Genomic DNA, 17,510 nt, shown 5'->3' with positions numbered 1-17,510 from the left:
AGGGATGCTAAATCTCCCCTTCCCCCACCGCATCCCTAAACCAGCCCAGTTCGTCCCCTCCCCCCACTGCACCACACAACCAGCCCAGCTCTTCCCCTCCACCCACTGCATCCCAAAACCAGTCCAACCTGTCTCTGCCTCCCTAACCTGTTCTTCCTCTCAGCCATCCCTTCCTCCCACCCCAAGCCGCACCCCCAGCTACCTACGAACCTCATCCCACCTCCTTGACCTGTCCGTCTTCCCTGGACTGACCTTTTCTCTCCTCTCCACCTTCGGTCCGCCTCCCCCTCTCTCCCTATTTATTCCAGTTCCCTCTCCCCGTCCCCCTCTCTGATGAAGGGTCTAGGCCCGAAACGTCAGCTTTTGTGCTCCTGAGATACTGCTTGGCCTGCTGTGCTCATCCAGCCTCACATTTTATTATTTTAGGAGAGAGAGCTGTTTTGGTTTGTGATACAAGAGACGAGGCTGTCTATGCCTTTCACCCATCGGTAGCTCTCCTCCTGTCCCTGCCTCTATGCACACACTCTGCCAGGCATAGTCTTCCTCCCTCTGTGTGTGTGTGTGTGTGTGTGTGTGTCTCTCTCTCTCGCTTCAGCTCCTAAAACCTAAGATGCATCGGATATAAAAACACGCACATAAACACACACACGCGCACACACACATCAACAAGCCATGGAGAAAGATCAGGAATTACTGCAAGCTGTCAAAACCGAAGATGTAGCTGCAATGCAGAAGCTGTTGCAAAGGCCGAAACAAGGCAAAGCGAGTGAGTACCCTTTACACACCGTTCCATTGGCTGATGTGAATGTGCCTGCGTTTTTTTGTGTGTGTGTGTTTTGCAAATGTCCTGTTATTGTGGAGTAGGAGGGGAGGGAGTTTGGTCTGTTGTTCAATATGGGCTCTCCTATCTTGACCGATGCTGTTAGTGACTCTTGATACAGTGCAATCGGTGGGAATGTAGCATTAGCCTGAATAGTGCGTTCTCTCTCCCTCAGACAGCTCCCCTGCATCCATTAGCTTCACAAGCCGGCGCTTTCTGCTCCTAACAGCGCAGATTGGACGTTGAGGATAGATAAGGTCAATACTGGGAATCCGAGATTCCCTATCAACCGGGCAAGAGATTGCAGATGGTTTGTAGCGAATCCACGGTTGAGATACAACGCACAGAATCAGTTCGTATAAGGGGAAAGGTGGTTCTGGAGGTTTGCACTGTTCTGTTTCGGCAAAAAAAGTGCCCGACCAGAGAATATCAGGCCAGTGACTAAGATGGTTAAACAGCTAATTCTAGTGGAAAGCTGTCAAGAAGGTAATAGCTCAGAGTCTCGCTTCTGAGGAAGTGCAAACTGGAGATCTTGTTTGACCCACTCTGTGCAGGTTGTTGTTGCTGTGTTGCAAAGAGAGCCTAGAGACGTGAGGGGGGACTTGGATGTGACAAATGCAGTGACTCCACACCCGGGCAGTGGTTGGGCAACATGATTCGGACCCCGTTAGCTTGCAGCCCTCTGACGCTGTTCCCTTACTGCCGGATGCTCACTGGCTCGCACGCCCCAAACAACCGGGGCTATTTTAAATTTAACCCCTTGATTGATGGGCTGACAAGTGCCTGTTGATGACAAAGCAATAGATGCTGCAGATCTGGTAATTAGAAGCAGTTTTGCTGGGAGACGCTTTAATTGATAGATTTCAATTCTAAAATTAACCAGGATTAAACGGGGGAGACCTCGAGCTGGCTGATCTATGATGTAGTAATAACAGTATTTTCGGAAAGATTGTCTGAGACGCAGGAGTGATGTCTCTCCCAGCTATCCTGGCTGCATGGAGGAGGAAAAGGCAACCCTTTCCGAACAAGGCACAGTGAGGATTTCTGAAACATTTATGTATCGCTTAACTGGAAACTTGATAATGTACGCCACAATGTGGGAGGGGGAATCTTATTCAGTTCGATATTTGCCTAAAGCTTCACTCCAGATATTTTGTTAAAAATAAAAGAATAATGGGATTTGAAGGGTACACTGCGAGTAAATCGTGGGAAAATGTTAATTTATTTTGATGTGACTTGCTCCTACATGAGTAAAACATATTGTGATTAAGGATGATGGAATAAACTAAAAGCATTATTTGCCAGGATGAGATTCTGTCATAGTCTGGAGATGCGCTGCTCTGCTATCCAGTTATGAAGAGCTGCTGTAGTTGTGTTCTACAAGACTCCAATTGTTGGATGCAGTGGAAGTCTTTCAGGAGAAGACACCATGTCCCTTTTAAAAATAGTTTCTTACTGATTTATCATGTCACACACAGTACTTTGATTTGTAATTTTCTGGCTTATTCTCTGGTGTTGAGAACCTTTGTGGGTTGACCCTCCCTTTGACCTCATGATCCCTGTTGAGTTTAGATTTTGAATGCGTGGCCTGTGCATTTGTTGGATTTCTCTCTATTGGTTCTCTAAGTTCACTGACTGAATGCAACACTGTATCAATGTTTACCAATAATGATCATATCTGTGATGATGATGCTATTTTCCTTGGGACAGATAATGAAAATCTCCATGCTTCACAAAGTCTGTCTTCGTGTCTATTGGTGCTCCATAATTGGTGACCATGCCTTCAGCTGACAATGCCTTAAGCTCTGGAATTTCTTCCATAAACCTCACCACTCCTTTACCACCCCCCCCCCCCACCGACCATGTTCTCCTTTACATTATCGGTTATAAAATACCAGAGCGGTTACCTGTGTTGATATCGCCAGTGTCACGTTTGATTAGATCATTCCTCCTATGAAATATTGTGAGACATTTTACTTTTACCAATGCAAGATGCATACATGCTGTTGTTATTAGACAATAAGTCGAGGTGGGAGGGTGCGGTATCATTGGGATTTAAATGGCTGGAGAGGCCTAACGCCAAATACCCAGCAGGTAGCTGTGTTGGGGCTGGGTTTGAGGGTGGGGTGGCAGATGGTGACTGTCTCTTCTAAATTAGCCCATGCTCCCATTAGAGGATCATATGTAATGCCTTGCTTATCACCAGTCTTCAAAATTCTGACAACACCCCAACTCCCCAACATATCCTCACTAGGGCCTACCAATTCTTCTCACTTGGTGAGCTGAATCTGGAACAATTGTCTAAGTCCCAAGTGCAATACCAGTCATGATCACGTCTTCTGGTGGTGCTGCTGGTACAGTGCTGGAATGCTGCCAATCTCTTACTGGCCTGAATCTCTCTGAGGCAGGACATCTTCATGTATAAGCGGAGCAATCAACCCATCAGATGGTTGCAGAGCTTGGCAGACTTCCCCACCTCTGTGCTTTTGTCAAAGAGGTGGGGAACCCAGAGTCTTGTGTCATTCAGCCCTGAGGCAGTTGACCCTTACTTGCCTTCTGAAGTAGTATAGCAAATAGTTCATAAAAATGGGCAATAAAATGGTGACTTTGCCAGCATAATCCACATAATTAGAACTTTTCTTTATTAAATTGGGAACTCTGTGTGGTGTGTGCAATGCTAATGGAAGTACAGATCCTGGCTAAGCCCAGTGTTCTGTCTCCACCTCCCATGATAATACAAGGTACTGACTGATTGGTTTCTTGGCTGAGACTGTGGTCACTTAGTTGGCAGCCAAAAACACGAAGCAGTGTTTTTAGGAGAGGATGAGACTAAATATTTAGAGTGTCGAGAGGGTCCATAAAGTTTTGCAACTGAAGACATAAAAGCTGCTAGAGTTTAAAAATAACTTGGATCTGTATTTGAACTAACATTACTGTAGAGGGCCAAGAGCTGGAAAACAGGATTCAACTTGATAGTTTTAATTTGGCTGGCAAAGATGCGCTGGGCCAAATGCTCTCCTTCCATTGCTGCAAATTTCCACGATACTCCAAAATCATGTCAAAGATTTCTGAAGAAGGGTTTTGGCTTGAAACATCAGCCTTCCTGCTCCTCTGATGTTGCTTGGCCTGCTGTGTACATCCAGCTGTACACCTTGTTATCGCTATTGTAGAGCATCTATGTGTCCCACTGTTATTTTACTATCGTGCCAGATGTGTAGTACATGATTTCTCTGCAAGTTGGTATGACAAATTAAAATGATGAGACATTTTTATTCTCTTAATGATAAAACTCAAAATTCCAACTGCACCTATGTCAACTCCTGTGCTGTAACATGTCTTTACAGATTGAAAGGTGCATTTTATTTCAGTTGGGATGATTCTTGGATTTCTGCCAGACTTCAGCAGTTTGAGGTTTGCTGTGACAATTCCATGCCTTTTGACCTTCAACACAATCACAATGAAAATGACGTGGAAATTACAATATGGATACTGTGTGTGTGTGTGTGTGTGTGTGTGTGTGAGTACCTTGTGATATTTGATATAATCATTTGATATAATCAGTGGCATTACTTTGGAGAGGTTTTGGTCTCCCCTTTGAATATTGAAGTATAATGTAAAGCTCTTCCAGAAGTTTCGCTAATGACATAGAGCATCAGTCTGATGAAAACCTACCTCTTCCCCTTGCTACTATCCACTTGTTATTGCTGTATCAGTTTCTGAGACATGCCTTAGAATCCATTAAAGACGTGAATAAAGGCAAACAGTTGCCACTCACTCTAACCAACGTTTTTGTATAAAGATTTTACCCTCTACATGGACATGAGTCTTAATCCCATGTGCCCACTCTGTTCCAGTGAATGCTTTATTCATCCTTACTTTGACCACTTGCTTAACCTATTCCTAAATATTGACTTGGCTGCCTGTTCAGTCATTAATTCTGGTTGCACGTTTTGAACTCTATGTGTTTGATGCAGCAGTTGGAAACAAGGGCTTGTGCTGCTTTAGTTATACCATCAATAGAGACTTTAAATAGTCATTAAAGAAAGGAAGAACTGGCACTGAATAAATTACCTGGGGTTTTTTTGTATTCATTCTTAGAATGGAGCTGCTGCTGGCTGGCCAGTATTTATTGCCCACTCATAGCTGCCCTTGACAAGGTGTTGGTGAGCTGCCTTCTTGAACCATGGCTTGGAGGGCAACTTGCAGGTGGTGGTATTCCCATAAATTTGCTGCCCTTATCCTTCTAGATGGTAGTATTTATGAAAGTGTTGGTTTCTAAAGAGCCTTGGTGAATTTATGCAGGGGATTTTGTAGATGATGTGCACAGCTGCTACTTCCCATCACTGGTGGAGGGAATGAATTTTTCTCGCTGTTGCTTTGTTAACTGTAGCAGCTTGCTGTGCCTAAATTGACTGCTGCATTTCCTGACATTGCAATAGTGACTACACTTCCAAAATATGAATACTGCTGAGAAAAGGCATATTTTGCTCCAGTTTTTCAACTTGCACTTAACAGGACAATTCACATCAAATACAATGTAAAAGGATCAACTATTATAGTAAATAAGAAGTGAGTCCTGGTGTTTTCCCTGTGGAAACAGCTCAGAGTCCACTGTAATTGCTTTATTCATCTTTACTTCAACCATTTGCTGTACCTGTTCCTAAATATTGATGTGGTTCCACTTCCAAATGAATCAGCACTCTCTTTGTGTACAGCTTTTCCCTTCACTTCTTGCAAATTGCCCCAATAAGTGCAAGATGAAAAGGATAAACAAAATGTATTTTTTTCAAGTTCTGTATTACCAACTGATGACTGCCAAAATACTTCATTGGCTGTAAAGTGCTTTGGAATGTCCTGAGGCCATGAAAGGGAAGAAAGAGAAGGCTTTCTTTCTTAACATTGTGCATTTCACAGCTTTAGGATATCCCAAACAACTTCTGGCCAAGAGAATAGTTGAGAATTGGAGTCACTGTCGTAACGTGGAAACACGGCAGTCCATTTGTGCACAGTGAGATCTCACAAACGGCAACATCACAGTGACCAGAAAACCCCTTCAGTAATATCAGTTCAGAGCTTAGTATTGACCAAAACACCAGGATAACTCTGCTTGACAACAGAGGCATTACATTACCTGAGAGGGAATACGAGTATTTAACAACTAGACACCTGAAGCCACAATTTCAATGGGTAGAGTGTTGGTTCGAATGGTATCATCCAAAGGTCAGCACCTCCAACAATGGAGCACTGGGTATGTTAGCCTAGATTTTCTTCTCAGGTCTATAGATCCTGACTTGAACAATGACATTCTGTCTTAACGGTTGGAGTGAAACCCACTGAGCTGCAGCTAATATAGAACATAGAACATAGAACATAGAACAGTACAGCACAGAACAGGCCCTTCAGCCCACAATGTTGTGCCGACCATTGATCCTCATGTATGCACCCTCAAATTTCTGTGACCATGTACATGTCCAGCAGTCTCTTAAATGACCCCAATGACCTTGCTTCCACAACTGCTGCTGGCAACGCATTCCATGCTCTCACAACTCTCTGCGTAAAGAACCTGCCTCTGACATCCCCTCTATACTTTCCACCAACCAGCTTAAAACTATGACCCCTCGTGCTAGCCATTTCTGCCCTGGGAAATAGTCTCTGGCTATCAACTCTATCTATGCCTCTCATTATCTTGTATACCTCAATTAGATCCCCTCTCCTCCTCCTTTTCTCCAATGAAAAGAGACCGAGCTCAGTCAACCTCTCTTCATAAGATAAGCCCTCCAGTCCAGGCAGCATCCTGGTAAACCTCCTCTGAACCCTCTCCAAAGCATCCACATCTTTCCTATAATAGGGCGCCCAGAACTGGACGCAGTATTCCAAGTGCGGTCTAACCAAAGTTTTATAGAGCTGCAACAAGATCTCACGACTCTTAAACTCAATCCCCCTGTTAATGAAAGCCAAAACACCACATGCTTTCTTAACAACCCTGTCCACTTGGGTGGCCATTTTAAGGGATCTATGTATCTGCACACCAAGATCCCTCTGTTCCTCCACACTGCCAAGAATCCTATCCTTAATCCTGTACTCAGCTTTCAAATTCGACCTTCCAAAATGCATCACCTCGCATTTATCCAGGTTGAACTCCATCTGCCACCTCTCAGCCCATCTCTGCATCCTGTCAATGTCCCGCTGCAGCCTACAACAGCCCTCTACACTGTCAACGACACCTCCAACCTTTGTGTCGTCTGCAAACTTGCTGACCCATCCTTCAATACCCTCATCCAAGTCATTAATAAAAATTACAAACAGTAGAGGCCCAAGGACAGAGCCCTGTGGAACCCCACTCACCACTGACTTCCAGGCAGAATATTTTCCTTCTACTACCACTCGCTGTCTTCTGTTGGCCAGCCAATTCTGTATCCAAGCAGCTAAGTTCCCCTGTATCCCATTCCTCCTGACCTTCTGAATGAGCCTACCATGGGGAACCTTATCAGATGCCTTACTGAAATCCAAATACACCACATCCACAGCTCGACCCTCATCAACTTTTCTAGTCACATCCTCAAAAAACTCGATAAGGTTTGTAAGGCATGACCTACCCCTCACAAAGCCGTGTTGACTGTATTTGATCAAGCCATGCTCTTCCAGATGGTCATAAATCTTATCCCTCAGAATCCTTTCTAACACCTTGCAGACGACAGACGTGAGACTTACTGGTCTATAATTGCCGGGGATTTCCCTATTTCCTTTCTTGAAGAGAGGAATTACATTTGCCTCTCTCCAGTCCTCAGGTACGACTCCAGTGGAGAGCGAGGATGCAAAGATCTTCGCAAGTGGCGAAGCAATTGCATTTCTCGCTTCCCAAAGCAGCCGAGGACAAATCTGGTCCTGGCCTGGCGACTTGTCAATCTTAATGTTTGACAAAATTTTCAGCACATCAGCTTCGTCTATCTCTATCCATTCCAGCATGCACACCTGCTCTTCAAAGGGTTCATATCCAATGATTGATCTGTATAGTGAGTGAAAGGAAAATGGTGTAAACACCACACTGTGCAGCCTGCTCTCATTCACTCACTCGGAGCAAATTTTCAGAAACTTGCCAGTAGATAGTGAGTGCACCTTCTTATTAAGCTGCTGCTTGTAGCCGCTCCTGCCAGGAGACCTGCTGTCATGGTGTGCCAATTCTGTCTGTCTTATGCCACCCTCATACATCGGTTGTGGTTTGTTGGCAGCCATTCTGTGACACCACTCTGTGACCTGTTCCTGGGAAGATAGGGTTCTCCTGTGAGGAAAGGTTGGATCTGTACCAGTTGGAACTTAGAAGAATGAGAATTGATCCTATGGCAATATATAAAATCCTGAGGGGACTTGATACATTGTGTACAGGGAAAATGTTTCCTCTCGTGAGGGAATCTCAAAAAAGGGGATACAATTTAAGAACAGGAGGTCTTCTTTCTATGATGGAGACGAGGAGGATTTCCATCAGAGGGGTATGGGTCTGTGGAATTCTCTTCCCCAAAAAGTATTGGCGGCTGTACCATTGACTTTATTCTAGGTTGAGTTAGATGGTTTTTTGATAGATGTGGGAGACGAGGGCTTGGGGAAAAGGGACAGAGGGGCTTGAGTCCACAAGCAGATCAGCCACTGAATGGTGGAGCAGAGTTAAAGGGCTGAATGGCTTTCTGTTGCTCTCAAATGACATGTTCCTATATTCCGTTCTAACATCCATCATCCAACTGCACATAGGTTGACCCCTCTTCCTGCTGCTGTCCAGAATCTCTTAGCTTGTAAGCTCAGATCAAATAGCCAAAGTTGTGACTCTTTTTTTCTGGGTGTCACTTATTAAACTTGGAGAGAGGAAAAAGGAGTATATGAGTACCTTTTGTTCTTCTCATTTTAGATTCAATCTTTTTATAATATTTCTGAGAACTGCTTGAGAAACAGAGTCATAGAATCATACAGCATGGAAACAGACTCTTCAGTCAAACCAGCCCGTGCCAAACATATTTTCGAGCTAAACTAGTCCCACCTGCCTGCTCCTGGTCCATAACTCTCCAAATCTTTCCTGTTCATGTACGATTCTAAGTGTCTTTTAAGTGTTATAGCATCTAACTCAGGAAATGAATAGTTTTTTTGTGGGTGCATGTGGAATGTACTGTATCATGGTGAGGGAAAGTAAAAGGTGTATTCAGATTGAGGAAATGAATGCTGGCCTGAACAGAATTGGTTGCTTTGTATGGCCTTATTGATTTTGCTTGCCTCTCGTACCTTGTCGTAAAACTGCTTATAACTTCAAGGAAGGCGAATAGCAATTGCTGTGGGTTTTGCAGAACACATTGTAAGTACATACAGATTTATTTTTTAAAAAAGCTATTAAACCAAAGAAATGGAATTGCACAATAAATCAGAAAGTAATGTGGCAGCCTAGCTGCTTGTTGAAGCACTTAGACTTTGTATAGATGGCTTTGTGCTTTGCCATCCACTTTCCACAATGGTTAAAATCATAAAATTGTACAGCACAGAATGAGTCCATTCAATCCATTATGCCTGGGTTGACTGGCGGAAAGAGATTTCTGATCTGCCCCACTTCCCAGTCTTTTCTCTGCACCACTGCAAATATTTCCCATTTTAAACTACTTCATTCCTCCTGCCTCAGAGCATCTTGCTTTCATTGTGCTGCTTGGGTTGGCCTAGAAACACTATTGGCAAAGTGGGTGGCAAGAGAGGTGATTCATTCTGAATGCCTCTTTTTAAAATATTATTTATTTATTGAATGTGGGCATCACTGATACGGGGCCAGCATTAATTGCTCATGAGCAGATGCTCCTGAGCTGCCTTCCAAAACCACAGTATTCCCAAAGCGATGATAAGGAGGGAGCTGCAGAATTCTCAATCAGTAAAGATGATGGAATGGCAACATTTTCATGTCAGCATTGTGTGTACATCCGAAGATTGGAGGGAAACTGAGAAGTGATGCCCCCATGTGCCTGCTGTCCTTGCCCTGCTGGTTGGTAGATGTTGTGGGTTCTGGAGAAACCTTTGAAGAAATGTTGTTGCGTTACTGCACTGTATCTTGTAGATTCCAGTTGGAGCATCCACTTTAAGGCATCTACTTGCATCCTCATTCGAGATTCTCTATTCTGAGTGTAGGGAGCCACTTACTATGCTAGTATTGTATGGTGCTGACTGTTTACAAGCTGCCAATCAAGATGAAGTCACGGAGAAAAGAAATAGCTGTGATGTGAAGGTACATGACAGATTCCATTGTTACTGTATTGGCTTAGTAGAAATATCACCATTGAGTCAAAAGGTTGTGGATTCAAGTCACACAGCTGGAGAGTATCAGAGAGGGTAAGTGAAGAAGGGTGTTCCTCATGACTGGAGATTGCAGAACCAAAGGTCACAGACTAAGGATGCACAGTAGAACGAAGATGAGGAGAAATGTCTTCGCCAAGAGAATGGTGAGCCAGTGGAATTTTCTATCATTGAATATTTTTAAGACAGAGTTAGATATTGTTCTTCGAGCTAAAGAGATCAAAGAATATGGGGAGAAAGCAGGAACAGGAATGAGCAGGCATGCTCATATTTTATGGTGGAGCAGGCTCAAGAACTGAATGGCCTACTCCCAGTCCAATTTTCTCTGTTTCTATGTTAAATTGGGAAAGGGGAATGGATAATCCGGTAGTTAATTAATTATTGCTTTAAGCATAAAATTAAACTGAACATTTATAACTCACTGACCTAGTTCCAAACACACATAAATAGGATTCAGACTTGATTGATATTCCCCAATAAGGACAAACCAAAGTGCTTTTAAACAGACAAAGTGTAGTCACTGCTGTAACATAGAGAATGTATTTACATAAGTTCCTACAAACAGTAAATTTACTTGCATGAGCTCCCACAAACTGTAATGTGATAATGACCTGATAATCACTTTTAGCAATGTTGATTCCAGTGAGATCTCACCTGTTTTTCCTCTAAAGAATACCATGTGATTTTTTTTACTTCCACCTGGGAGAGCCAACAAAGGTACAGATTTATCACCAATGCAGCACAGCAGGACAAGAAATGAGAATTGTTACGATTCCAGCTGCTTCAGCAAGTGGAATAGTCAAACCCCAGAATAAAACCTGCCTCGCTCGATCTTTTTCCCCTTTGTCAAACCTTGTGGTCTTTCACTGAAACATAAGCACATCAGACTACAGATTAGATTTTACCAATAAAACAGAAGTTTATTACATTGAAGAAATAAAATAAACCAAAATATCAAATATAGCAGTTTCAAAAATTTCAGAACACATTGCAAAAGAAAGTTACCCATGAGAACTTTCCCCTTGACTACTCTCAAACTTAAAGCTTAGCCTTCCTCAGTATTTTCATAGTCTGCAGAATTCTAACAAAATACTTTAACTGTTCTAAACAAGAGATAGAAGTTACAGAGACAGAGACTGCATTGTTTTAAATGACAAAGGAAATGCTTTTGTAAAGCGCAAAAAGTGTAGCAATGAGATAAGTACAGGAATAAAAGATGGATCCAGAAAAGGTGTGAATGCTTTCAACAGTTCCATTACCAGCAGCTTTCCAATACAGCCGAAGGCAACATGTTGCTTTATTCTGAAACCTCAGCCAAGATTGCTTCTCAGTGAATCAGTCATGAAACTCTCTGAGGAATACTACAATATGATCAGTGTTACTGCTGTGGAATGCCTACTGAATGTTTAATGTTTAACCACACATCCATAAGGCAGCCCCACAGTCAGTGCACCATCCCTTTACTACCATACTACATGGGCTAGATATAGCTTTCACCTCAGTGGGCAAGAACTTAAATCCAAAAACCTTACAACTCAAGAAATAAATAGTGTTAAAAACCAAAAGAACTGTGGATGCTGTAAATAAGAGACAAAAAACAGAAGTTGCTGAAAAAGCTCAGCCGGTCTGGGCAGCATTTGTGAAGAGAAATCAAAGTTAAGGCTTCAGGTCCGGTCACCTTTCCTCTGAAATAAATAGTATTAGTCACTGATGTATAGCTGACAGTAAAATTCGGCCTTTTTCTCTCCATAAATTCTGCCAGACCTGTTGAGTTTCTCCAGCGCTTGCTGTTATTTCAGATTTCCAGCATTCTCAGTATTCCGCTTTCAATGTAGGCGTCAGCTGGCATACCCTTGGAGGTGTTTGTGTCCTGTTTAGACCTCCCCAATATGAAAACATGTATATGGACATGTGGTTATCTTAGGAAATGATGTTGAAGCATCCCCTAGGCAGGGATGTAAGATGTAGCAATTTCCCCAGATCTTTAACTCCTGCAGCGAGGCGCCAAGAAGCTTTGCCTAGATTTCGGAATGGGCTACAACGCGGAAAATCTCCTATACTGTCTGTAATGAATATAGTATCCATTGTTAATCAATTCTGGAGAGGGATTCAGGAGATGAGATTTTTATGAGTAAGGCCTGTGCTCAATTGAAGTGCAAAATACTGAGTTTAAATTCCTTTCCTTGTACATTATTTTCATGTAACTGCAAAATGAATTTGAGATTTCCCATGTATATGAATGATAAACATGCAGCTCTGAAGATGTTGAAGAAATTCACTTTATTAAATAGTGCTCCCCATCAATATTTGCGAGTGAAAATGGATTCTAAAGTGAAATTTCATATCCTACTAAAATAGTGCTGTGTCCAAGGGCACAATTAACTTGTATTCAATGCTTGTCTTTGGGCAAATAATGTGCACAACAGAATCATTGGTTGTTTCCCTTCCGGATCAGAAGCACCTCTGTTAGTCCTCTTTCTCTTCTACAATGTCGAAAACTATACAGTCTGCTCCCAACAAAGTTTTTTCATTTATTCTTCTTTTGCTGGTGCTATGATTCCAGCTGCTGTTGTTACAAGCCAGGCCACATCCGAGAATGAAATCTGACTTGATTATCAATTTTTGTTCAATTTAGTGTGGCAGCCTTTCACTGAAACATAAGCACACAAAGCTGCACATTTGGTTTTAACAATAAAACAGTTCATTACACTAAAGAAAGTAAAATACAATAAAGCAAACCAAACTAACTATATAACACAGTTTGAAAGGTTGCAAAACACAACAAAACAGCATCCCATGTACTCCCTAAAACAGTCACTTTACAGTTACTTAACAATCTGGAGCGGTTTTCTTTCTCTATCAAATCTGCATGTTAGATTTAACTGCTTCTGCTCAGTTTCTGTCCCTCAAATTGTGGGGTCTTCCTCCTTCACCATTCACACAACTGAGAGTTTAGACTTCCTCAGTGTTTTACTAATCCACACGGTTCTCCCCAGACATTCCAGCTCTGGAAGTTTCACTAACTACACCCTTTCACAAAAATAGCTTATTTCCTTAGCCCCTCTGAACAGTCTCCATTTCTAGGATAGATTATACTTGGTTCTGACCCCAGTTGAGTTGAGAGTATGACTTGGAGGGGAAACTTGTAGCTGATAGAGTTGCAAACCATGTGCTGCTCATTGCTCCCCCCCCAGTATCTGGAAACATACGCTGTGCCTCTAAGCTGATCAGTATTGTATCATTTATTGTGTATCCTATTGACTAGTTTGCCCTCCCCAAATGCCTTACTGCACATTCCGGCAGATTAAATTCTATTTGTCCCTTTCTGTTAACCGATCAGCCCATTGTTACTATATTCCAAGTCTGCAGCTTTCTTCCTCTTTATCAACCATGCACTCATTTTTAGTCTATCATCTGCAAATTTTTAATGGTGCCCCCTGCACTTAAGTTTGCTTCTTTGCTATCTACCATGAAAGGGAAAGGACCCAATACTGAACCCTGTGGAATCCCAATAGAAATGACCTTTCAACTACAACTACAGTGAGCATTACCCTTTGTCTGCAGTCACTGAGTTTATTTTGTTCCATTTGCTACTTTCCCTCAGATTCCATCACCACCTTCTGTTTTGACCAATTCATCATGTGTGAACTAGTCCAAAGCCACCTTGAAACCTCCGTAAGCTGCATCAAATGCTCTACTCTCCTTGACCCTCTTTAACACCAATTCAAACTGGTGCGGCATAGTGACTCTGTGGTTAGAACTGCTGACTCACAGCACCAGGGATCAGGGTTTGATTCCAGCCTCAGGAGACTGTCTGTGCGGAGTTTGCACACTCTCACCATGTCTGTGTGGGCTTCCTCCAGGTGCTCTGGTTTCCTTCCACAGTCCAAAGATGTGGAGGGTAGGTGGATTGGCCATGCTAAATTGCCTATGCGAAATTACCCATAGTGTGCAGGGACGTGTAGATTAGGTGGATTAGCCATTGGAGATGAAGGGTTACAGGGATAGGATAGGGGATGTGTTGGCTGGGACGCTGTTTGGAGGGTTGGTGTTGACTTGATGGGATGAATCGCCTGCTTGCACCCTGTAGGGATTCTATGAATCATGAAATTCAAATATAGAATCAAGTTCATCAGACACAAATGAAATCAGAAAATCCCAGAACTGCTCAGAAGGTCTGGCAGCGTCTGTGGACAGAGAAACAGAATTAATGTTTCATTAACCTGCCATCAGAAGTCCAAAGATAGGTCCATTGTGCTGAATATTTCCAGCGTGTTTTGGTCTTACTTTAGATTGCCAGCATTTGCAGTATTTTGCTGTTGTACTACCCAGACGTGATCACCCGTGAACAAATCCACACTGAGTGTATTTAATTACAAATCGGTAGTTATTAGGACAAGTGACATAAAGTATTGCCAAAAAGGCAGCTTTCAGGAGGAAAGAGTGAAAATGGAGGGGCATGGGAAGGGAATTCCAGAGATTCGGGCCTAGGCAGCTAAAAGTTGGAGGAGGGGTGATGGTCTAGTGATATTATCGCTGGACTGTTAATCCAGAAACCCAAGTAATGTTTTGGGGACCTGGGTTCGAAACCCACCACGGCAGATGGTAGAATTTGAATTCAATAAATATTTGGAATTAACAATCTAATGATGGCCGTGAATCCATTGTCGATTGTTGGAAAAACCTGTCTAGGTTCACTGATGTCCTTTAGGAAAGAAAACTGCATTCCTTACCTGGTCTGCCCTACATGTGACTCCAGACCCACAGCAATGTGGTTGACTCTTAACTGCCCTCCGGGCAATAAGGGATGGGCAATAAATGCTGCCTGACCGGTGACGCCCTCATCTTGTGAATGAATCAAGAAAAATGCAACAATGTAAAATTAGACAGAGATAGAAGTTACAGAGACAGAGACTGCATTGTTTTAAATGACAAAGGAAATGCTTTTGTAAAGCACAAAAAGTGTAGCAATGAGATAAGTACAGGAATAAAAGATGGATCCAGAAAAGGTGTGAATGCTTTCAACAGTTCCATTACCAGCAGCTTTCCAATACAGCCGAAGGCAACATGTTGCTTTATTCTGAATAATATCCACTGAGAAACCTCAGCCAAGATAGCTTCTCAGTGAATCAGTCATGAAACTCTCTGAGGAATACTACAATATGATCAGTGTTACTGCTGTGGAATGCCGACTGAATGTTTAATGGATATTTTAGTCTCCTGATCAATGGATGTAACAGGGATGCTCTTGAACTCTCCTTGTTCATTCCTCAGTGGAAAATGTTGGGGAAAGAGCACAAGTTTTATACTCTATCAAATCTTCACACCTCGTAATTCTATTATTGGAGCTTCATTCTTGAGACCAGATAGAAGAATGTTTTATTAATATAGATGCTACATAGCCACTAATAAATCTAACAGGAAACTCAGGAGAAGCAACTTTGCCCAGAAAGTGGTTAAAATTTGAACCAGGAAGAGTGGCTGAAATGATAGCACAGATACTTTTAAGAGGAAGCCAGAGGAGCACATGAGGTAAAGGGGATGGTAGGGTTAAAAAGGGGTAGAAAGAGTCTTGTGTGAAACATAGATAACATCATGAGCCTGTTTCTGTACTGCAAGCTCTGTTTGTTAAGCATTGACTTCAGAATTAAGCACAGTCTCTCCAGAAAAGGCGATTGTTTAGAACAGTTAAAGGAATAAGTTGTCTCAGAGTAAGGGTTATTATTTGTGAATCTTTCAGACCCCGAGTATTTTGTTTGAATTCTGCAGACTGTGAAAAAACTGAGGAAGGCTAAGCTTAAGTTTGTGAGCAGTCAAGGGGAAAGTTCTCATGGGTAACTTTCTTTTGCAATGTGTTCTGAAATTTTTGAAACTGCTATATTTGATATTTTGGTTTATTTTATTTCTTCAATGTAATAAACTTCTGTTTTATTGGTAAAATCTAATCTGTAGTCTGATGTGCTTATGTTTCAGTGAAAGACCACAAGGTTTGACAAAGGGGAAAAAGATCGAGCGAGGCAGGTTTTATTCTGGGGTTTGACTATTCCACTTGCTGAAGCAGCTGGAATCGTAACGGTTCTCATTTCTTGTCCTGCTGTGCTGCATTGGTGATAAATCTGTACGTTCCCTGGCTGTAACCGTACCAGGAAGTTCAAGAGTTCAGTGAAATGATGCTTCATTATTAGCATCAACTTCATCAGGAATACACCACACAGAAAACATTTCCCGAATTCGTAGAATGTCTTCGTGGACAAAGTTGGATCAATGGTTGTTTTAAATTTGTTCTCCACTATGGAAAGTGGAGTGTTTCTCATTCGAACTGTGTATTGTGAAATTGTGGTTAGCTGCTGCTAGTTGTAAGTTATTATTTCATTAACATGAGAGTTCAATATTCCAGCCATTGGACCTTGCATTGTTTTCACTATTATTGTGGTTAACTCATGTGTTTCTGTTTAAAGTGGCATTTGATGAATGCTCGTGGACATTGTGCACAGGGAGTAAGCAATTTAAACTCCTTTAAACACTCTACATAGTCACTTAATTCGTTGCATGGGTAAACCTAATGAGAAAATATATGTACTAATTTATATTTGTGTATATAATATTTATACATATAATATTTTATATATTACATATATATAATATTTATATGAATATATTTGTGTTGGTTGCATTACCCGAAACACTACTCGGGTAGTGTCTCCCACCCATCCTCCTCCTCGAAGCAAAAAAAAAAGTTTCTGTGCGACAGAAGGTAACTAGTTTATTTTTTATTCTTTATTTTAAACAGTCTCTTTGGGAATTTAGAATAATGGGAACGGAGGTCAGGGCAGTTGAATGCTCCTCCTGCAGAATGTGGGAGGTAAGGGTCACCACTAGTGTCCCTGCTGACTACATCTGCGGGAAGTGCACCCAACTCCAGCTCCTTGAAAACCGCGTTCGGGAACTGGAGCTGGAGCTCACAGGGACTGGCCCCGCAGCCATGTCCCGCTCACAGCGTACTGCCCCCAGCAGCCCTGACCCGCTGACAGGGACCTGCTCCCGCAGCCATGACCCGCTCACAGCGACTTGCACCCTGCAGCCCTGTCCCGCACACAGCGTACTGGCCCCCGCAGCCGTGTCCCACTCACAGGGACTGGAGCCCGTAGCCCTGAGCGCTCATCGTGACTTGCCCCCGCAGCCCTGACCGGCTCATCGTGACTTGCCCCCGCAGCTCTGACCCGCTCACAGGGACTGGCCCTTGCAGCCATGACCCGGTCACAGCGACTTGTCCCCCGCAGTCCTGTCCCGCAGCCAGGGACTGGCCCCCGCAGCCCTGTCCTACTCACAGCGGATTGGAGCCGCAGCCCTGTCCCGCTCACATGGTATTGCCCCCCGC

At 42.8% G+C, this 17,510-nt stretch overlaps 1 protein-coding gene across 3 annotated transcripts in view; it reads left to right on the top strand.

Moving 5' to 3' along the window:
• Window positions 1-216: 216 nt before the first annotated feature.
• LOC132208857 (proteoglycan 4-like) overlaps window positions 217-17,510 on the top strand; it is a 157,264-nt gene continuing 139,970 nt past the window's right edge. For all 3 annotated transcript variants that reach the window (XM_059644170.1, XM_059644169.1, XM_059644168.1), the window contains exon 1: window positions 217-766. The gene's annotated coding sequence lies outside the window, so the exon portion shown is untranslated. The remainder of the gene's footprint in view (window positions 767-17,510) is intronic.

Source organism: Stegostoma tigrinum, unplaced genomic scaffold (genome assembly GCF_030684315.1).
Source record: "Stegostoma tigrinum isolate sSteTig4 unplaced genomic scaffold, sSteTig4.hap1 scaffold_55, whole genome shotgun sequence".
Lineage (NCBI taxonomy): Eukaryota > Metazoa > Chordata > Chondrichthyes > Orectolobiformes > Stegostomatidae > Stegostoma > Stegostoma tigrinum.
Note: the sequence above shows the minus strand (reverse complement) of the source record. Positions and strands in the feature narration are given on the sequence as shown.